General features: G+C 39.3%; 1 long non-coding RNA gene across 1 annotated transcript; it reads left to right on the forward strand.

Moving 5' to 3' along the window:
• The first annotated feature begins 12,019 nt into the window (after positions 1 to 12,019).
• Positions 12,020 to 19,433, forward strand: LOC111090734. Its single transcript, XR_005371926.1, has 2 exons — positions 12,020 to 12,244; positions 18,825 to 19,433. It is a non-coding gene; the product is annotated as an uncharacterized LOC111090734 (long non-coding RNA).
• Positions 19,434 to 23,121: the final 3,688 nt, after the last annotated feature.

Genomic DNA, 23,121 nt, shown 5'->3' on the forward strand with positions numbered 1-23,121 from the left:
GCAACTTTCCAGGTAGAAATGATACTTTTCGTGTACAACTGGGATACTTGCCAATGATGTGGATTTTGACTTAGCTAGACTGCCAGGAGTAAGATGATTATATGAAATAGCTCTTAAGCCAGGTATGAAATCTCAGCTCCCAAAGGACTGTCCCTCTGGGGACAGTCTGGGCCCATGTTTAGGGTCTGTTGTCCTGGGGTGGGGAGGACCTGAGGTAAAGTAGAGGGGCCTGGTGGGCTTGAGGCTCAACACAGTTGTATATCAATATAAGTTCCAGGTAATAATATTTAGTTGATTCTCATTTTCAGGTGGAAACTGAAAATATGTTATTAACTAAGTACCCAGTCCAATGGATTCTATTGCCCCAGAAGATGCCCATTTCCAGAGCTTAGCAATCCTCCTGGCTGCTGGAACCTGGTTGTGCCTTTATGATGATATATCTCTCTATATAGACATATAGATAAAGCATAATTTTATATAAGTATAATTTTGAATGTGTAATTTTTCTCATTAAACAAATGATGAATGCCATGTATAAAACATCTTTATAGATATTTTAATGCATAAGGAAGATGATTAAGACCAACCAAAAATCTTATCACCTAAAAATAACCACGGCTAATAACTTCAGGATTTGGTTCCAAACTTTATTTAAAAATCACAAAATGGGATCAGTTCAGAATACTTTGCAATCTTATTTTTTACTTGACAGTACAGTTGTCAATTCTCTTCCATGCTAATTAATATTGATCAACACTATTATAGTCCATTGTGTGAACATACCATGAGTTGTATAAGTAGTTCCTTGATTTGGGGTACCTATATTGCTTCCACTTTTTTACTGTCTAAACAACAGTAAAAGAAATGTTCTCATTGGTGATTATTCTTAGTAACTTTCCTAAGATAAATTTTTAGATTTGGAATTCTAAAATTGTCAAAGACTATGAAGATTTTTTTCACCCTCTCCAGGAAGATTGCATCTTAGAGGCAATGAAAATGCCTCCATTTAAGAAAATCATTTTGGGGAAAAGGGTTTCTTGCTCAAGAACAAGAGTGAGTACTGTATTTAAAAAAATATTCTAGTTAGGGACAGCTGGGTGACTCAGTTAGTTAAACATCTGACTCTTGATCTCAGCTCAGGTCATGATCTCGGGGTCCTGGGATAGAGTCCTGCATGGGTTTCTGGGCTTAGCAGAAAGTCTGCCTGAGATTCTCGCTCCCCCTCCCCGCCCCCGTAACACCACCACAGGTTCACTCTCTCTCAAACAAACAAACAAATAAATAAATAATTTTTAAAAAATTACTCTAGCTATAGGAAAAATCTATCTTGTTGGGGGGGTACGCTTTTTGAGAAACTTGCCAGGTATCAATCTATTTTGCTGTCATGAAATCTATACTTTAAAAAAATATATTAAATGCCTTCTCCTTTTGAGGGAAAAAGGATGTTATTTATTGTATAAAGCACTGCCTTATGAATTTTGATATACCATTGATAGAAATTCTATATTTAGCTAATAAGTTTTAAATATTCTTGATTTTAGGTGTTCAGTTATATTTGTGTGAGAGAATTCTGGGGTAAAATCTCATTTCCCTAAGAAAAAAACTAAATATCAATATTTGTTTGATTGTGCAAAGCTTAATATATGAGTCTCTTTTGTCTATTTTTTAACTTCTGTTCTTTATTGAAAATGGATATTCACCAAACAATTAAAAGAAAGAAGTTTTGACAGAAAAAATTTTCTTTAACAAGAGTACTACTTAATAATTGGCCTATTCAGATTCCCTAATCAGTGCTTGGATTCCCTTTGCTAATTATTCATCTTATGTATTATTGCATACTACACTATTTAGTCTGTATCAAATTGATTCTGAATTTTCTACTGAAAAAACAAAAAACAAAAAACAAAAAATGGGATGCCTGGGTGGCTCAACGGTTGATCATCTGCCTTCAGCTCAGGATGTGATCCCAGAGTTCCAGGATTGAGTCTTGCATCAGGCTCCTGTATGGAGCCTACTTCTCCTCCCTCTGCCTGTGTCTCTGCCTCTCCCTCTGTGTCTCTCATGAATAAATAAATAAAATCTAAAAAAAAAAAAGAAAATAAAAACCCCAGTGATTCATTCTATCATTATTTTTCTTCACAGAGGTCTACATTTGACATCTTCACATTTTCTAAAAACGTCTGTGCATCAGAAATGTCAATATTATGCATGTCTTTTTGGTGTGGCTTCAGTATAGTTTCATTTTAATATTGCACATTTACCTTTGTTTTCTAAGAAATAATTAAAAATGCAAACTTCATATTTTGTGCAAAATGTCCTATATCCAACATCTTAAATTTATATGGACGGCCAAAATAGGTTTGTGGCACTGCAAGGACTGATTTGTTTTGTTTTGTTTTGTTTTTTACTATATATAACTTCACACTTTTAATAAATGTTAAGTAGTTACACATTTTTAACATTTTATAATTAGAAAATTTCATTTTGATGGAGCATTTGATATTTAATATGCTTTTGTCCAATTTTTTAAAAATGTTACTGCAATATTGTATGGATTAAATGAAGAACATGTGCATTTTTTTAGAAAGCAAGTTGTGACATGTTTTAAAAAGCTCTCTGAGGTACTTTGAAAGAGCCCTGTTGAATCCACTTGGGGAAATATTAGGTGAACGATTCAAAGGGCTTAGTCCTCACCATTCTCCACTGCAGCTTTCCAGAAGGGATTTTTTTCACCTGGGAACTGAACTGAGCTCAGTGACCTCACACCAGGTCAGCCCTTCCTCAGAGTGCCCCATTCCTCCTAGGTCTCCAGTTGGGACAAACATGCCCTTGCCAGCCTGGCCAACAGTTACTACTCAGCCCACACCCTAGGCCCAGTATATTTTCAGCAGCTTCCTTTACAATGTCTGACAGATCCTACTTTACTATATATTATATCCTCCATGATATAGTATGGATAGTAATAAAAGTTGTTGCTTTCACCCAGTAACCCCAATCCCCCACCCACCTTCCATTCCACTACCCCTTGTTAATTTCCCAGAGTTAGGTGTATCTCATGTTTTGTCACCCTCACTGATATTTTCACTCATTTTCTCTCCTTTCCCTTTATTCCCTTGCACTAATTTTTATATTCCCCAAATGAATGAGACCATATAATGTTTGTCCTTTTCTGATTGACTTATGTCACTCAGCTTAATACCCTCCGGGTCCATTCACGTCGAAGCAAATCGTGGGTATTTGTCGTTTCTAATGATTTTTCGCACTCATTTTCTCTCCTTTCCCCTATAAACCCTTTCACTATTTTTTATATTCCTCGTCTGAGTGAAACCATATAATGACTGTCCTTCTCAGATTAATTTACTTCACTCAGCATAATACCCTCCAGCTCCATCCACATAAAAGCAAATGGTGAGTATTCATCCTTTCTGATGGCCGAGTAATATTCCATTGTATATATACCACATCTTCTTTATCCATTCAACTTTCGATGGACACCGAGGCTCCTTCCAGTTTGGCTATTGTGGACATTGCTGCTATAAACATTAGGACGCAGGTGTCCTACCATTTCATTACATCAGTATCTTTGGAGTAAATCTGCAGCAGTGCAATTGCTGGGTCATAGGGTAGCTCGATTTTTAACTCTTTGAGGAACCTCCACACAGTTTTCAAAAGTGGCTGTATCAGTTCACATTCCCACCAACAGGGCAAGAGGGCTCCCCTTTCTCCACATCCTTTCCAGCATTTGTTGTTTCCATTATATGGTCTCATTCATTTGGGGAATATAAAAATTAGTGAAAGGGAATGAAGGGATAGAAGACAAAATGAGTGAAAATATCAGTGAGGGTGACAAAACCTGAGAGACCCCGAACTCTGGGCAATGAACAAGAGGTAGTGGAAGGGGAGGTGGTTGGTGGGTTGGGGTGACTGGGTGATGGGCACTAAGGGGGGCACTTGGCAGGATGAGCACTGGGTGTTATGTTATATGTTGGCAAATTGAACTCCAATAAAAAAAATTTTTTAATTGTTGTTTCCTGTCTTGTTAATTTTCACCATTCTCACTGGTGTGAGGTGGTATCTCATTGTGATTTTGATTTGTATTTCCCTGAAGCAACTGATGCAGAGCATTTTCTCATGTGCATGTTGGCCATGTCTATGTCTTCCTCTATGAAATTTCTGTTCATGTCTTTTGCCCATTTCATGATTGGGTTGTTTTTTTCTTTGCTGTTGAGTTTAATAAATTCTTTATAAATATTGGATACTATCCTTTTACCTGATATGTCTTTTGGAAATATCTTCTCCCATTTTGTAGGTTGTCTTCTAGTTTTTGTTGACTGTTTCTTTTGCTGTGCAGAAGCTTTTTATCTTGATCAAGTCCCAATAATTCATTTTTGGTTTTGTTTCCCTTGCCTTCATAGATGTATCTTGCAAGAAGTTACCGTGGCCAAGTTCAAAAAAGGTGTTTCCCGTGTTCTCTAGGATTTTGATGGATTAGTGTCTCACATTTAGATCTTTCATCCATTTTGAGTTTATCTTTGTGTCTGGTGTAAGAGAGTGGTCTAGTTTCATTCTTCTGCATGTGGATGTCCAATTTTCCCAGCACCACTTATTGAAGAGACTACTTTTTTCAATGGATATTCTTTCCTCCTTTCTCGAATATTACTTGACCATGATCATTCATCTATTTTGAGTTTATCTTTGTATATGGTGTAAGAGAATGGTCTAGTTTCATTCCTCTGCACATGGCTGTCCAATTCCCCAGCACCATTTAATGAAGACACTGTCATTTTTTCAGTGGATATTCTTTCCTCCTTTGTAGAATATTAGTTGACCATAGAGTCTGGGTTCTCTATTCTGTTCCATTGATATATGTGTCTGTTTTTGGGCCAGGACCACACTCTCTTGATCTCTTGATGATCATAGCTTTGCAGTACAACCTGAAATCTGGCATTGTGATGCCCCCAACTTTGGTTTTCTTTTTCAATATTCCCCTTTGGGAATATTTGGGGTCTTTCTGATTCCACACAAATGTTAAGATGATTTGTTCCAACTCTGAGGAAGAAAGTCCATGGTACTTTGATAGGGATTGCATTAAACGTGTAAATTGCCCTGGGTAACATTGACATTTTCACAATATTAATTCTGCCAATCCATGAGCATGGAATATTTTTCCATCTCTTTATGTCTTCCTCCATTTCTTTAAGAAGTGTTTTGTAGTTTTTAGAGTATAGATCATTTAGCTCTTTGGTTAGGTTTATTCCTAGGTATCTTATGCTTTTGGGTGCAATTGTAAATGGGATTGACTCCTTAATTTCTGTTTCTTCAGTCTCATTGTTAGTGTACAAAAATGCCACTGATTTCTGGGCATTGATTTTGTATCCTACCACACTGCCAAATTGCTGTATGAGTTCTAGCAATCTTGGGGTGGAGTCTTTTGGGTTTTCTATGTACAGTATCATGTCATCTGCGAAGAGGGAGAGTTTGACTTCTTCTTTGCCAATTTGAATGCCTTTTATTTCTTTTTGTTGCCTGACTGCTGAGGCTAGGACTTCCAGTACTATGTTGAATAGGAGTGGTGAGAGTGAACATCCCTGTCTTGTTCCTGATCTTAGGGGAAAGGCTCCCAGTGCTTCCCCATTGAGAATGATACTTGCTGTGGGCTTCTCGTAGATGGCTTTTAAGATGCTGAGAAATGGTCCTTCTATCCTTACAGTCTGAAGAGTTTTGACCAGGAATGCTGTATTTTGTCAAATGCTTTCTCTGCATCTATTGAGAGGATCATATAGTTTTTGTTTTTTCTCTCGTTGATGTGATCTATCATGTTGATTGTTTTGTGAGTGTTGAACCAACCTTGCATCCCACTTGGTCATGGTGAATAATCTTCTTAATGTATTGTTGTATCCTATTGGCTAGTAGCTTGTTGAGAATTGTTGCATCTGTGTTCATCTGGGACATTGGTTTATAATTTTCCTTTTGGTGGGGTCTTTGTCTGGTTTTGGAATTAAGGTGAAGCTGGCCTCATAGAAAGAGTTTGGAAGTATTCAATCCCTTTCTATCTTTCTGAACAGATTTAGTAGAATAGGTATTACTTCTTTTTAAACATTTGATAGAATTCCCCTGGGAAGCCATCTGGCCCTGGACTTGGGAGGTTTTTTATGACTGCTTCAATTTCCTCCCTGGTTATTGGCCTGTTCAGGTTTTCTATTTCTTCCTGTTACAGTTTTGGTATTTTGTGGTTTTCCAGAAATGTGTCCATTTCTTCTAGATTGCCTAATTTATTGGTGTATAGCTGCTCATAATACGTTTTTAAAATCATTTGTATTTCCTTGGTATTAGTTGTGATCTCTCTTCTTCCATTCATTATTTTATTACTTTGACTCTTTTCTCTTTTGTTTTTAATAAGACTGGCTAATGGTTTATCTATCTTATTATTTCAAAGAACCAACTTCTGATTTTGTTTATCTGTTCTATAGTTCTTTTGGTTTCTATTACATTGAGTTCTGCTAGAATCTTTATTATCTCTCTTCTGTTTGGTGTAGCTTTTATTTGCTGTTCTTTCTCCAGTTCCTTTAGGTGCAAGGTTAGCTTGTGTATTTGAGTTTTTTCCAATTTTTTGAGGGATGCTTGTATTGCAATGCATTCCCTCTTAGGACTGCTTTTGCTGCATCTCAAAGATTTTGACCAGTTGTGTCTTCATTTTCATTAGTTTCCATGAATCTTTTAAATTATTCTCTAGTTTCCTGGTTGCGCCATTCATCTCTTAGTAAGATGCTTTTTAACGTCCACGTGTTTGAGTTTCTTCCAAATTTTGTCTTGTGATTGAGGTCTTGTTTCAAAACATTGTGGTCTGAAAATAAGCAGGGGACAGTTCTAATATTTTGGTATTGGTTGAGACCTGATTTGCAACCCAGTATGTGGTCTATTTTGGAGAAAGTTCCATGTGAACCTGAGAAGAATGTGTATTCATTTGCATTCGGATGGAAAGTTGTGTATATATCTGTGAAATCCATCTGGTCCAGTGTAATATGTAAAGCCCTTGTTTCTTTGGTGATGTTGTGCTTAGAAAATCTGTCATTTGCAGAAAGAGCTGTGTTGAAGTCTCCTACTATTAGTGTATTATTGTCTAAGTATGCCTCTACTTTGGTTATTAATTGATTGATATACTTGGCAGTTTCCACATTAGGGGCATAAATGTTCATGATTGTTAGGTCTTCTTGTTGGGTAGACCCTTTAAGTATGATATAATGTCCCTCTTCAACTCTTACTACAGTCATTGGGATAAACTTTAATTGATCGGATATGAGGATTGCTAATGCTGATATGAGGAAAACTCAACTTTCTTTTGAGGACCATTTAAATGGTAAATGGTTCTCCAACCTTTTGTTTTCAGGCTGTAGGTGTCCTTAGGTCTAAAATGACTCCCTTGTAGACAGCAAATAGATGGGTCTTGCTTTTTTATCCAGTCTGAAACCCTGCATCTTTTGATGGGATCTTTAAGCCCATTCACGTTCAGAGTTACTATTGAAAGATATGAATTTAGTGTCATTGTAATGCCTATTTAGTCCCTGTTTTGTGGGTTATTTCTTAGGGCTTCCTCTTTCTTTTACAGAGTCCCCCTTCATATTTCTTGCAGAGCTGGTTTGGTGGTCACATAATCTTTCAGTTTCTGCCTATCTTAGAACACCTTTATCTCTCCTTCTATTTTGAATGAGAGCCTTGCTGGATAAAGTATCCTTGGCTGCATGTTCTTCTCATTTAGGACCCTGAATATATCCTGTCAGCCCTTTCTGGCCTGCCAAGTCTTTGTGTAGATGTCTGCTGTTAATCTAATATTTCTTCCCATGTAAGTTAGGGATCTCTGGTCTCTTGCTGCTTTAAGGATTTTCTCTTTGTCTTTGGAATTTGCAAGTTTCACTACTAAATGTTGACGTGTTGAACAGTTTTTATTGTTTTTAGGGGGGGATCTCTCTATCTCCTGGATCTGAATGCCTGTTTCCCTCCCCAAATTAGGGAAGTTCTCAGCTATGATTTGTTCAAATATGCTTTCTTGCCTTCTGTCCCTCTTGGCACTCTCTGGAACCCTAATTATACGTAGGTTCTTCCTTCTGAGGCTGTCATTTATTTCCTTTAACCTTTCTTCATGGTCTTTTGTTTTTCTCTCTTCCTCAGTTTCCTTCTTTGCATCAACTTGTCTTCTATATCACTCACTCTTTCTTCCACCTCATTAACCCTTAGGCATTAGGATTTAATTCATTTTACTATAATTACATATATTTTAATATAATTAAATATGATTCATTAATTATAATTATAATTATATTAATAATTAAATTTAATTATAATTAAAATTAAATATTTTAATTAAATATAATTAAATATAATTCATTAAATATATTAATTAAATTTAATTAAATTAAATATAATTCATTAATTATATTTAATTGAATTTTAATTTTGGCCTCATTAGATCTAAATTCAGCAGTCATGAAGTCTCTTGAATCCTTTACGCTTTTTTTCCAGAGCCCCCAGTAGCTTTATAATTGTGCTTCTGAATAGGCTTTCTGACATCGAATTATAATCCAAATTCTGTAACTTTGTGGCAGAGAGTACTGTTTCTGATTCTTTCTTTTATGGTAAATTCTTCTTTTTAGTCATTTTGCTCAGTGCAGAGTGGCTGTTTGAGTGGCTTGAGTCAAAATATCAACCACAACCTAAATATATTTCACCCTAGATGATTCTGACAAGGTCAGAGACCATAAAATGGGAAAAAAAAATCAGAATGTAATAAAACAAAAGGACCACTAGTTTTAAAAAACATTTAAAACAAAATAGTAAAAAATAAAATGCCAAGAATCCCAAAGAAGAAGAAAAAAAAGAAAAGAAAAAAAGAAGAGAAAAAGAGAAAAAGTAAAGAGGAAAAAAAAGAAAAAAGAAAAAAAGTGGAGGACTGGGAAATGATGGTAGTGATGAAGTTGTGGTGGAGAGAGAATGTAGCCTACCTGAGTGGACTTAGAGGGTGATCCTCTTGGTTCTGAGTGTATTAAGTTCTGTATGTTAGAAAATGATCACCCCAAATTTATATAAACCAGAAATATTTGTAGAGAGCTCCAACATTGACCACCAAAACATAAATGAGAAAAAAGAGGGGGGCAGAATGGGAAAGAAAAGAGAATATAATCTCACAGAATGAACCAGCACAGTGTTCCACTTGGTTCTGGATGCATGCTGGTCATGTTTTAGAAGGTATTAACCTCCTCCATTGTGGAACAAATGAGACAGAGAAAACAAAAAAAACACAAAACAAAAATCATATCTCATATATCTCCCAAAATTGAATTGAGTATGTTGAAGGGACTCTAGAAGTGGAAAATATATCTAAGACATGTAATTGTAGAATTATGAGAGCCAAAAAGGAAGAAAACTTAAAAATGAAGAGGTGGCAAAATATTGTAGTTAAGGTGGGAAAAGAGAAAAAAAATGGAAATTTACAGTCTGATATAAAAATGAGTTGCCCTGGAAAAAGGGAATTAAAAAAAGGAGGGTACCCTCTGGTTCTATATACTGTGAATCCCTCAACTTTCCCTGGAGCTTTCCAGTGATGCTGGGTCAAGAACTTGCTCTTCCCCTGTTCTTCCAGCTGGTCTTCTGGGGAGGGGCCTGCTGTGCTGACTCTCAGGTTGTGCACCTGGGGGAGCTGCCCACCCCCAGCTGGGTGCACGGCTCAGTGGGAGCTGTTTACCCCGTGAGGTCCCTGTTCCCTAGCAGCCCTGCCTCTCTAGGCATGAGGTGACACCAGGAGGAACAACAACACTGGTGGCGGCCAGCTCTCCAGCCCTGGAGTCAGCTCCCCCAGTAACTACCGCAGTCTCCCAGTCTCCCAGTCCGTACTGGCCAGGATGCTCCCTGGGCGGGTGGGCTGACCTGCACAGCTTGGGGGCGCCTGATGGCAGAGAGTCCTTGCTGTCCTGGGCCTTCCCCACCTCCGCCTTTCCTGGAGGGAGTGCAGGATCCTGAACTGTGTCCCCCGGTGGCCTGAATCTGGGGCCTGTGCTGCTGGCCTCGCGATCCTGGGGCGCAGCTCTCGAAGGCAGCAGGGCGCAACCGCTCTGTCCGGAGCCACAGCCTGACCCACCGGCTTCTCCCCTGAGGCCCTGCGGGGCTCACGCTCCAGCCCTTTACCCAGATAGGCCAGTGGTGTGCGGTGCGCTCTGCCCCGGGTGCACTTCCTCTGTTAGTGACTCTGGGAGCCTGGAGGAGTCCCTGCCCTCCTGAGGTGCTGCCCGAGTTCCCTGCTAAGTGCCTGTCCGATGAGGAAGAATCCAGTGCAGATTTTCAAAGTTCCCACTTTTCCGGGGCTGGGCTTTCCTGTCTGGAGGCTTTCACTGCTCTGCTTTAGCCTGGCTCCTTGCGGTGCCCCTCCCCCACTTGATTCTTTTTTATTTTATTTTTTTCCGCCTTCCTATCTTGCTAGAAGGGAAAACCCTTAGCGTTCTAGCTGTTCTCTCTTTAAATCTCAGGTCGAATTCATAGGTGTCAGGATGATTAAAAAGTTATCTAGGTAAGTTGGTGTAGCCAGGTGAGTTGAGGACCCCTACTTCTCTGCCATCTTGCACCCAGAAAAAAAAATTCTTCAAAGATAACAGTCTAAAAAGAAATGGTTAGGTAATGAGTTCTTCAAATAAAAGCGTTTCAATTTAGCACAGAAATTTCATCATTAGGCATATGGGAGAGGGCATGGAAGCACCAGGTAAGAAACTGCACTAGATTTTGCTAAGACTTCTCCAAGGCTGAATAATATTATGAGTTGTCTGTACTCCCTTATGTCTTTTAACTGTCTATGAAGATCTCTGGAAGAACTTGGAGGAATGTAAGAGGCTGTGGAAATGTTACTAGAATGTTCTGTGGACTGCAATTCTATGGTACTACAAGAACACTCTAGGACTATGGTTCCTAACCTAGCAGAATCCCCTGGGGATTTAAGCATTGCATTGTTTAGGACTTATTCCATGGAGGTGATGACTCAAAAAGTCTTAGTTGGAGACGGGAATCTGAATTCTAAAAATGCTTTTCAGGTGGTACAACCAGGTTTAGAGTCCCTGATCTAGAACAGCACTGAGAGCAAGACTGAAAGAACAGTTTTCTTATTTCATGCAATCCTTGCTGAGTTGGCTCTATTGCTCCAGAACAGAGAGACTATGTAATCTGCACCTGCTCTTAAACTCTCCAATGCTCAACTTTTCCATATGTGATGATATCCACTGGTCAGGGTGGTTAAGAGAAAACAAAACATGAAATTTAGTACAAATGTGGGGGGCCTGTCATGAGTGACCACTGTTTCCAAAAGTATGAAGACTGAGAACTCTAGGTTCATAGAAAGTCAGTCAGAGAAGGACAAACATTATATGTTCTCATTCATTTGGGGAATATAAATAATAGTGAAAGGGAATATAAGGGAAGGGAGAAGAAATGGGTAGGAAATATCAGAGAGAGGGACAGAACATAAAGACTCCTAACTCTGGGAAATGAACTAGGGGTGGTGGAAGGGGAGGAGGGCGAGGGATGGGGGTGAATGGGTGACGGGCACTGAGGGGGGCACTTGATGGGATGAGCACTGGGTGTTATTCTGTATGTTGGTAAATTGAACACCAATAAAAAATAAATTTATTATAAAAAAAAGAATGACAGAGCAGAAGGTCCTGATGTCACAGATAAGAGTGCAGGTCCAAAAAGTCTGAGGAACTTGCCTAAGTCTTCTAAATACCTGTCCCTATGCTCATATTTTATAGTACTGGCTTTCCTAGGTAAAGATAACACTACTGAGCCAACTGGAAGCAGGCTTTACAGTTTCATAGTCCCTATCTTTTCTCTGAAGATTCTGAAGATGTGTTAATTATGGGACAAAAGATGCAGTCTACTGAGTTATCTCCCTTTGGCACAATGGAGAGAATGATAGTGAAGTCATTAGCGTGGCATTGTGATGAGTCAGAGATATTATCAGTATAAGCAGTCTTTAAGAATGGGAGGATGATGGAGCCAAAAGCCAGTCCTTCTCACTCTGCTGGGGGGAACCGACCTCTAACATCAGAAGAGAGGAATGAAGTTACACAGGAGCAAGAAAGCTCTGTCATTATAGGCTGTGAGGTCTTCTTTCTTGGAAGATTTAGAAATATCTTCTTAAGATCAATGTCTAGAGGAAGAGGATAGGCAAAGGACTTCTCTTCAACCCTTCCTATCTTAACACTGAAAGGTATTGTTTGATGGTGACTTATGTAGACACAAGACAAAATAGGATGTTTTAGCTATTGCCCCACTTACCGAGGTCAGCTGAGGGTCCAGAGTGAAGCCTGAGATTGAAAGAGGGAATCTTTACATTTGTTACATAGTGGAAGGATCCTCACGACTGTCAAGGACAATAGCTCAGGAAGTCACCTATGTTCTCGTGTGATCTGGCAGCCCTGAGCACAAACTCTCATCATTACATCAGGGATAAAGAAAAAAACAACAAAGGCAAACTCTCATTTCACAAGTGGAGACCCCGAGGCCCAGAAGAAGCAAGTGACCCATGGCTAGTCAGTGTCAGGACTGAGCCTGTGTTCCAGGGATGATATGCTACTTCAATCCAAGGGAGTTTTCTGCAGTTGAAGATATTACAGAAAAGAGGGGCTGTAATGCCAGAATCAGATGATAATGGTGATGATAATGGTGGATATCCCTCCAGTCCCAAAGGAACAGGACTCACAAGCTGGGAAATACCTAGGACCAAAGTGAATCATTATAATGCTTATATTGTAACTACAGCTTATAGAACACTTGGTATTGATTTCTTTGCTCATAACATTTGTTTTAACCACCACATTATACATGATGGGCCTATGTCTCTACCTACACTATACAGACAAAGGAGGGTGATTGCCTTTTGAGGTTAACTCATGCAAGTGTTGGGAATGTGTTATTCTGAGTTGGTGTTGTCCTCTTTCTTTTATTCACTAATTGGGATAGCTTAAGGCCCATAGGGCCAGGTCATTGAACACATATCATGACTCTTCCCTCCACCTCAAGAGAAACACAAGCTGTATCAGCCCTTCAACTAGCCAGTTATAAATCCCACTGTCCCAAAATGGATGGAAGACCTAAATGTGAGACAGGAATATATCAAAATCCTAGAGGAGTACATAGGCAGCAACCTCTTTGACCTTGGCCACAGCAATTTCTTGCTAGACAGGTCTCCAAAGCAAGAGAAACAAAGTAAAAAATGAACTATTGGGACTTCATCAAGATAAAATACTTCTGCACAGCAAAGGAAATAGTCAACAAAATGAAAGACAACCAACAGAATGGGAGAAGGTATTTGCAAATGTCTTATAAGATAAAGGGCTAGTATCCAAAACCTATAAAGAACTTATCAAACTCAACACCCAAAGAACAAATAATCCAATTGTGAAATGGGCAGAAGACATGAACAGACATGTTTTCTCCAAGGAAGACATGCAAACACATGAAAAAATGCTCAACATCACTTGGCATCGGGAAATACAAATCGAAATCATGAGACTTCACACTGGTCAGGATGGCTAAAATTAACAAGTCAGGAAAAGAGAGATGTTGGCAAGGATGTGGAGAAAGGAACTCTCATATACTGTTGGTGGGAATGCAAGCTGGTGCAGCCACTCTAGAAAAAAGTATGGAGGTACCTCAAAAAGTTAAAAATAGAGCTATCCTACGACCCAGCAATTGTACTACTAGGTATTTACTTGAAAGATACAAATGTAGTGAAGGGGCACCTGCATCCCAATGTTTATAGCAGCAATGTCCGCAATAGCCAAACTATGGAAAGAGCCCAGATGACCATCCACAGATGAATGGATAAAAAGAAAATGTAGTGTATATATATATATACAATGGAATACTACTCATCCATCAAAAAAATGAAACCTTGCAATGATGTGGATGGAACTAAAGGGTATTATTATGCTAAGTGAAATAAGTCAATCAGAGAAAGACAACTATATTATCTCACTCATATGTGGAATTTAAGAAACAAAACAGAAGATCATATGGGAATGGAGGGAAAATAAAACAAGCAATCAGAAGAGACAAACCATAAGATACTCTTAATCATAGGAAACAAACAGGGTGGCTAGAGAGGAGAGGTTTAGGAGGATGGGGTAACTGGATGATGGACATTAAGGAGGGTACATGATGTAATGAGCATTGGGTATTATATAAGACAGATGAATCACTGAACTCTACCTCTGAAACTAATAATACATTACATGTTAACTAACTGAATTTAAATTTAAAAAGGAGAAAAAACTCATTGCCCTTGGGAGGACCCTGAATTCTCTCCCAGTGATGTTTGCCAGGGTCAGAACCACGTGTCTGCTTGCCCTCTGGGATTCTGGCCCATAGGAGTATTGTTTAAAAGGTCTGACTGTTTGGGCAGAAGGAAGAACCTTGTTTTTCTTTCTTTCATCACTTGGGAATTAGCTTGATAAGAATCTCATGCATACCAATGCTGCCCTCACACTTCTATTAAAGGGCACACCTAAGGCAGGAATCCATAGCATGCTTGTATCCTGGAGCAGGCAGGATGGTGAGGAAGTGTTTGAGCAGGTGAGAACAGAATCCAGGAATGCATGGGCTGTGTGCAGACTGGATTCATCCAAGTAAAGACCCTCCAATCACCTTCCAATTGATCCATTTGTCTAGAAGCTTATTAACAAAGACCTCACTTGAGTCCAGATATGCTCCACACATCAAACTTGTATCCAGGCCATTCACCATGGACTTCAGTTTCTTGAGTATCCAAATCACAGCACCTAAGGCTACCTGAGCTGAATGACCCTTCTGAAATGTAAATCTCATCAGGTTCATCCTTTGCAATTGTCCCAATTGTCCCTGGTCAAACCTTTCAAAGAATCACAATTCTGTTTTTAAGTTAAATGGAATGTATACCTTCGATACATAAAGCTGGCACATTATTCTACAGCAGAAGGTAAGAGGGAGGCCCAGAGTGTTGTCTTCTCAGGTCTCCCATCCCAGGCAGCCCAAATAGTTTAAAATACCAAAGGATTTGTAGCATTTTAAAATGTGACTCAAAAAATTTAGGGTCCCTCCATGTGTTGATAGGGGAATGATGCTGGAAAAGGAAGGAAATTAAAATGTATTTCCAATCTACTATCTGTCAAAAATTATCTGCATTATCACATTAAAATAGCTCTATGAGTTTCTTATTTTTAATCTCATTTTACAGATTTAAAAGAAAAAAATGAGGCTCAAAAAATATCGAATAACATACCCATGGTTCAGATGCCAGTATCCTGACTCCAAGACCTATCTTCCAGACACCATGATGTGTAAAGACATGGAGTTGATGCAGTAGACAATGGGGACAGGCATGGAAAGTGGCTAGAAGGGCAGCCACACAGAGTAGCTCATACTGCCCAGAGAAGTAGCTCTTGGAAGAGCTGATATCTGAACATCCCTGACAACAGGGTTCCGAGGAATATAATTTGGAAACCTTTAATCTACAGGCTAAAGTACATATGCCAACAAGTAAAACTCTAATGTTCTGGGCCCTTCCTTCCTTTCTGTCTAGCTAATGTCCCAATACTATGCTCTTACCAAATATTATGTTCACTCTTTTTCCAGAAAAGATCATGCCCTACACATCTCCATGTCTCCACCTGTACTCTTCTTCTCTCTGTCTAGAATGCTAGCTCCCTGTCAGCCTTCTGCTGACTCCCACTGTTTCTGAGCTTCAATCTTTTTAAATCTGTAAAATGGGATTAACAATAAGAAACTGATAAAATTGATGTATTCTGATAGTGCAAATAACATGTTTGATGGGTGGGAGATTGAGAATAAATTTTAATTCCCTGTCTTTTCCTCGTATTATCTCACTTGCATCCTAAGACAGAGAAATATCTTAATCTCTGAATTCACAAAACCCTGCACATAACCATCATTCAGTAAATAAACGTCTTTTATGTGATATTTGCAAAGTTACTATAAGAAAGGCATTTTTGAATAAATAATTTTCCTCATTGAACCAGTGATTCATTGATGTATTGGATCAATACAATAGAATAATGTTTTACAACCTTTAAAAATTATTTCTAATATTTTAGTGGGGGCCGAGCAGGGAAAGAGCATAACGTTGCCTATCCCGGCTGATCTGGGCTTTAGGAGCTCACATTCACAGCTAGGAGAGATACAATTAGGTGAGTCACATACATACACAATGCTCTACTAAGGGCATAACAAGACAAGAAGTTAAGTAAGTAATTTCCTCTGTCAAGTGATATTGACTAAGTAGACTAAATGGAGTTGCTACCTCATAGTGTGACTTACCTTCAGATATTCCACATCCTCAGATACACACCAGCGATCTCCTCTTTGTTGAGTTCACTCCCACTCTGACTCCCAGATAAAATAACATTAGGGAAAAGAAAAACCAAGAAAGGTGGCACTTGGGCTGAGTGTTAGTTCCTTGGAGTTCTGATGCTCATAAATGCAAATATGGACTTGATTATGCACTGAGATGATCTGGTTCAGTATCCACTGAAACCCACAGGCAGCAGCAGAGGGGAGCCAGAGCCCTGGCTCCACTGCAAAGTTCTTGAGGCTGGTCAGTATGGATGACTCCATCTACTGCATGTGGTTGCCTCTGGCCTGGCCTCCTGAACTACTCTCTCTCAAGATGTAAAAGGAGAGAGACCTTTGTTTCAACCACAAATAACTCATTAATTCAGAAATATTTTTTGAGCACTTACAAGATGTCAAGCACTGTGCAGGTGCTGAGGAACATGGAGATTTCATCGTATCTAGGATGAGTGATAATGAAAAATAAATACAAGAATGGTGTTATAGGAATATGGGACATCATGACAGCATTTCACAAGAAAAATTAATATAACCATATAACCAAGGCTGAACATACAAGGATCCAGAGCAAGGTAGCAAGGACAAGCATTAGAAAAGAGGCTGTTTCTCTTCTAACACGGAGATGATAAAGAATGATTGCAGGCATAAGTAAGTAGAAGTGCCTTACATTTGACAGCTACTCTCTGCCCCTTGGAGTAGAGAGCAGTATCATCTATATAGAAGCAAAAAGAGTATTTGGAAGGTTCCAGAGAAGAGAAAAGGCATGCTGTGTGTGTGTGTGTGTGTGTGTGTGTGTGTGTGTGTGTGTTGAGCACAGAAAAAAATATATGGAATCACCAAGCAGTGTTTGGGCTCAGCCTGAGTGAATGGTCATGATCTTATCATCCTGCCAAGCTGCCAAAATGCTTTTTTAAATTTTGTTTTCATTTTTATAGCAACTAGGCATAACAGGGAGGAGTCAGCCATGGTTGGGGTTTTGTTAATCAAGTGCATTAATAAGCCAAAGGAGCAAGAAAGTTTATTATATTGATAAAAAAAAGTAGTTGAAATTATAAACTAAGCAAAATGGGTGGGAAGTGGCTTGAAGAAGGGATTCCAGTGGACATGGCCAAGCAGGTTGAAAAGAAGGGATTAAGGTCAAAGAAAGGGGTGCCTGGCTTCCAGTTCAGGCACTGTACCAACTTTGAGCAGTCCTCTGTTCTCTCTGGCACTCAGTTCCTCATTTATGCATAGAGTGTAGGTACTGGGTTGAAATCCTTTCCATCTGGGCCTTTCTATGATGCTATATTGTTAGTCAATGTCTTATGCACTCTGGGATCTGAATCAGTACTGATCCAGGGGTACTTAGATTATTGATTCCAACTTGTTATAGAGCCTACATAAACTCCCATCTATGTCCTGGGTTGATCCAACATTTGTAGCCTTAGATTTTCATCTAAAGCTTGCATTGGATTCCTAGGGAATCCCTAAGTTTAGTCCCCAACCATACCCATTGTAAATTCCCTTGTAGATCATGAGCTTCTTATCTTTATGGAAATAATTCTAAGTTTTACAGAGGGAAGGGATGTTCTGGGAAGATATTCATGAAGATCCAGTGGTGACCCAGTATGACAAAGTGGCAGAATGACAGAGCCACAAGAATGTGGGAAGTTGCTATCATAACTACCTGGTTGGGAAGAGCTTTCACATCATCATGGCTCATTCACTTTATTTGGGTGTAGGATGTGTATAAAAGGCCTCCTCACTTTGCTTCACCTATCCATTGCTTTCCTGACTTTGAGAAAACAAGGTAAGTGTCCTTACTGATCTGATGGCAGTTTGGGGATCACTGGGATTGCCACAACTCAGCTGAATGGGACAAACCACTCCAGGTTGGAGAGAATGGAAACTAACTGGTAATTGTGGAAAGATCAGGTTCATGGAAATCATCAGGTGGCTCAGAAGTAGCAATCCCAGAAGGGATGAATGCTAACTGAGATTAGGGTTGGGGTGAGGGAAGCTAGTTTGTAAGACAAGAGATACCTACACAGGGCTGAAATAGAACTGAAGACAGAGCCCATGATGTAAGAAAGAAAGAAAGAAAAAAAGGAGGTGAAAAAGACAAGTGGTGTAACCACAGACTCAGGCTAACCAGGTGGTTTATAGAATGCATAAATGATAGCATGTCATAAAAATAATTTAAAGCTTTAGAAACTACCCAACTTGCTGCCTTGGAAGTCAGGAGTCTTGGAAGAACCAGGACAGGTAAGAGAAGGTGTTACCAAATTAGAATTGGCCCCTGCCTGATTTCTCCTATGCCAGGAACGTAGGGCTTCTCCATTTTAAAGATATGGATCCTGGAGCTATAGGATCAGTTACAGAACTCAGACTCTGGAGAAAAATAGTGATACAAATAAAGTTTATAGTCACTGAACTTTCAAAATATCTGCATTGTTTTTTAGAGTAACTGAACTTTTGCCAAGATGTCCTGCCAGCAAAACCAGCAGAAGTGCCAGCTACCTGCCAAGTGCCTCCCCAAGTGTCCACCCAAGCGTCCACCTCAGGCCCTGCAGGCCCCACAGGTGCCACAGGCCTCAGCTCCATGTCCAGCTCCCTGCCCAGCCCCCTGCCCCCCGCCTGCCCCCTCCTGCTGTGTCCCCAGTTGCTGTATCACTAGCTTCAGAGGCTGCTGCTCTCTAGGGTCTCACGGGTTTCCAGGAGTCTGTCTAGGCCAGCCCCAGCCTTCCAACTGCTGGGAGAGGGAGCCTTCTGGGTGTTCTAGTTTTTGCCATAGATTTGGGGGCTGCAGCTGACCTGAAGGTTTTGAGGAGCTAAAGATCCATAGCCAAGGATGAGCCTGGAGTTGACAACTTTCCTTACTCTCACACTATTCTCCATTCTCCTCCTGAACTAAGCTGCCTAGATGTATACCTAGGATTCCTCTTTTTACTGAGAACCTCAGACCACTTAGCCTTAGCTTTGGTTCTATATCAAGAAGACCTGAATGCTGCAGAAAACTCTGCTTCTCAAAGCTTTGTCAACATGCAAAAATAAAGCCTATCTTCCCTACACTCTGAGCTTCTTGGTGTTTGTTGATGCCTCCATCCTCAGCTCTGGGGAGCTCCCATTAACCTGGATTCTTTTTTTTTTTAAGATTTTTAATTTATTTATTAGAGAGAGAGAGAGAGAGAGAGAGAGAGAAGCAGGCTCCATGCTGGGAGCCTGACGTGGGACTCGATCCCAGGTCTCCAGGTCTCCAGGATCACACCCTGGGCTGAAGGTGGCACTAAACTGCTAAGCCACCAGGGCTGCCCTAACCTGGATTCTTCAAATAGAATCCACAATGAGCCAGCCAGATGGGAAGTTCCCACCAAGGGAGGTCCTAGACCTGAGCCATTTGAGAGGAAAGATCCAGAGGGGAGTAATGGGGTACTCCCAAAATATCAGTGACCCTGTTCCACTGCTGCTGCTGTTCCACTGCTGCTCTGCTCCCCAGCCCTGAAATTTAGCCTCCAGATCCTTCTGACTTGAGAGAATCCCATACTCAAGAAAGAAATGGGTACTTGTCATTTTCGGATCTTAGTTCAAAAAGCCACAACAAATATTCTCCTTGAGCATATCTCACTACTTCTATTTACACAGGAGCCAGAGTCTACCCAGTGACCCAGTTAGCACAATTCTCTTGACAGACTTTTAATATCTACCCTTTGTGGTTTCTTTTCTCCTTGTATTCAATGGGGCAAATGGCAATGTGCTCAGAGGCAAGTTCTTAAAGCTCTGTCTTTTCTTTTTTTTTTTTTTTTGTATTTACCAATTTTTTATTCTCAGTGCATGTCATTGTACTATGCATGAGTATTTGTTTATTAAAAAAAATAGCATAATCTTGAATTGCAAAGATTACATCTATCCCACTGATCCCTTTGGAGAGTACAGATCAGGGTTAAATTGCTAGGTTGAAGGAGAAACTATCAGAAAAGTTTCTTTTTTTTTTTTTTTTTTTTTTCTGATTTTTTTTTTTTATTGGTGTTCAATTTACTAACATACAGAATAACCCCCCGTGCCCGTCACCCATTCACTCCCACCCCCGGCCCTCCTCCCCTTCTACCACCCCTAGTTCGTTTCCCAGAGTTAGCAGTCTTTACGTTCTGTCTCCCTTTCTGATATTTCCCACACATTTCTTCTCCCTTCTCTTATATTCCCTTTCACTATTATTTATATTCCCCAAACGAATGAGAAGCATAAGATACCTAGGAATACACCTAACCAAAGATGTAAAGGATCTATACCCTCAAAACTATAGAACACTTCTGAAAGAAATTGAGGAAGACACAAAGAGATGGAAAAATATTCCATGCTCATGGATTGGCAGAATTAATATTGTGAAAATGTCAATGTTACCCAGGGCAATATACACGTTTAATGCAATCCCTATCAAAATACCATGGACTTTCTTCAGAGAGTTAGAACAAATTATTTTAAGATTTGTGTGGAATCAGAAAAGACCCCGAATAGCCAGGGGAATTTTAAAAAAGAAAACCATATCTGGGGACATCACAATGCCAGATTTCAAGTTGTACTACAAAGCTGTGGTCATCAAGACAGTGTGGTACTGGCACAAAAACAGACACATAGATCAGTGGAACAGAATAGAGAATCCAGAAGTGGACCCTGAACTTTATGGGCAACTAATATTCGATAAAGGAGGAAAGACTATCCATTGGAAGAAAGACAGTCTCTTCAATAAATGGTGCTGGGAAAATTGGACATCCACATGCAGAAGAATGAAACTAGACCACTCTCTTTCACCATACACAAAGATAAACTTAAAGCTCTGTCTTTTCTAACCCAACAGTGGGCCAGAAGCAACAGCAATGCTTGTGCCCATCCTCCAGGCCTAGGGTTCTTAGCCACAGGATCAAGACACTGGTGTCTTGCAGCCAGTGGGAGACAAGGGATGGAACCCTTGTCCATGGTCTGTACCCCAGAAGTCACACATAACCCAGACCTTAGATCAACCAAGCCAAGGCTATGTGAACAACTGGGCTCATGTAGTTGAGTGAGTCTCACACGTGAATGGAATCTGCTTAGTGTGCTTTAGCAGAAGAGATCGAAGGCCCTTGCTCTCACATCAAAATAAATTATTAAAAGTCATGGCTGGCCAGGGGCATCCATATTCACTGAGAGCTTTGGGTTTTAGCATGAAGTTGGACCTGATCACCTTCTTTTATATTCCAATCAACCCTCAGTCTGAGGGAGAAAGTTGTTTGATCAGTAGTTTTCAACCTCTGACAAAGGCAGCAGTAGGCTTCTAGAGAGGTATTTCAGAGCTTCTTGAGCAGTCTTTGAGAGGGAAACTGTGTGTGTGTGTGTGTGTGTGTGTGTGTGTGTATTTATTTATTTTAAATGCTGTGATAATATTCAGCATGCTTACTTAGAAGTGTTAAATAACCAGTGATAAATGGTAACACCTTGGAGTTCATCAGGCTTTCCAGGCAATCTGGGCCATTAACACAACTAACAAATGTCAGAGCAAAAATGTTGTAATAAATTAGTATGCTTTTAAGGTCTTGGTCATATTTATTGATTTAAGGGGAAATTCTTTCCCCCAACATTCTAACTTTATTTTTTGAAATAGCATCCTCTATCTCAAACTCACTTCTTACCTCTAGAGGAAGAGCAAGTGATCTGATAGGTGAGATGGTGAGACCTTTACCTTATATGTGCGCTTTTCTGCTGTGCTCACTCTTGGTAGCTGGGGGAGTGTCTCTGTGAGCAAGTTCTGTCCCAATCCAGGTCCCAAGGCTTAGACTTTGGAATAAATATTATGGCTTCCATTTTGACATGATACGAGTCACATTCTTCAATGCTTAACCAATCCCCTGTTTACACGGATGTCTCTCTCAATTTATTCAGAGTTTGGAGAAGGAAGGAAGGTGATTAATTAACCCTCTCAAAAATTAAGAAGAGTATAACTCTGTGTTGTATCCACCCTAATCTTTTATATACTATATTTAGTTGCACAAAATTTTACTCACACAAAATTGTACTACATCTCATTGCATTAAATGTGATACCAAGTAAGTCCAAGTGCATCAATGTCTCATGGTAAGTTATTTTAATACCTAGTAAACAAGTCATATGCCATATATAATAATATAATGCTAAAGCTAATCTTAGCACTATATAAGTTTTCTTATCTGACTTTATAAATGCTTATTTTACATAAAGATAAAATAGTATTACAAATGGATCACTGATTAAACAGAGAAAAATTTAAAAGAATAGTTACTGCTATAATTAATAATTACTGCTGTACCCAATAGAATGTTAAGACTTAAAATAGGACAAGTTATAGTACTAGTACTGGGTGATTTTCAAATAGCAATAACCATATTAATTATAGTATACAAAATTAATGCCATGTGCATAAAATTTGACCTTAATCTACCCTAAGATAGTATATTATAATTATGTTTCTTATCATCAGGATTCACCTTTTACAGTGATTAGGAGTAGGTTAAATGTCTGACATATTTTGTGCTGCAAAATTTCACAAGATAGATTATGCCAGCTACTTACAATATAATTTTGCTATAAAATATAACATGCATTTACTTGAAATAGTTAATGCTGATTTTAAAAGTACATATAAATTTAAATATGGCAATGAAAATGTATTTATATTATATCAAAAGTGAGTTTCCACATTTAATATGAGAGAAAAACATATACCACTACAGAATATCTTGTTAAAGTCAC

The sequence above is a fragment of the Canis lupus genome, chromosome 17 (assembly GCF_011100685.1).
Source record: "Canis lupus familiaris isolate Mischka breed German Shepherd chromosome 17, alternate assembly UU_Cfam_GSD_1.0, whole genome shotgun sequence".
In the NCBI taxonomy this organism is placed as follows: Eukaryota; Metazoa; Chordata; class Mammalia; order Carnivora; family Canidae; genus Canis; species Canis lupus.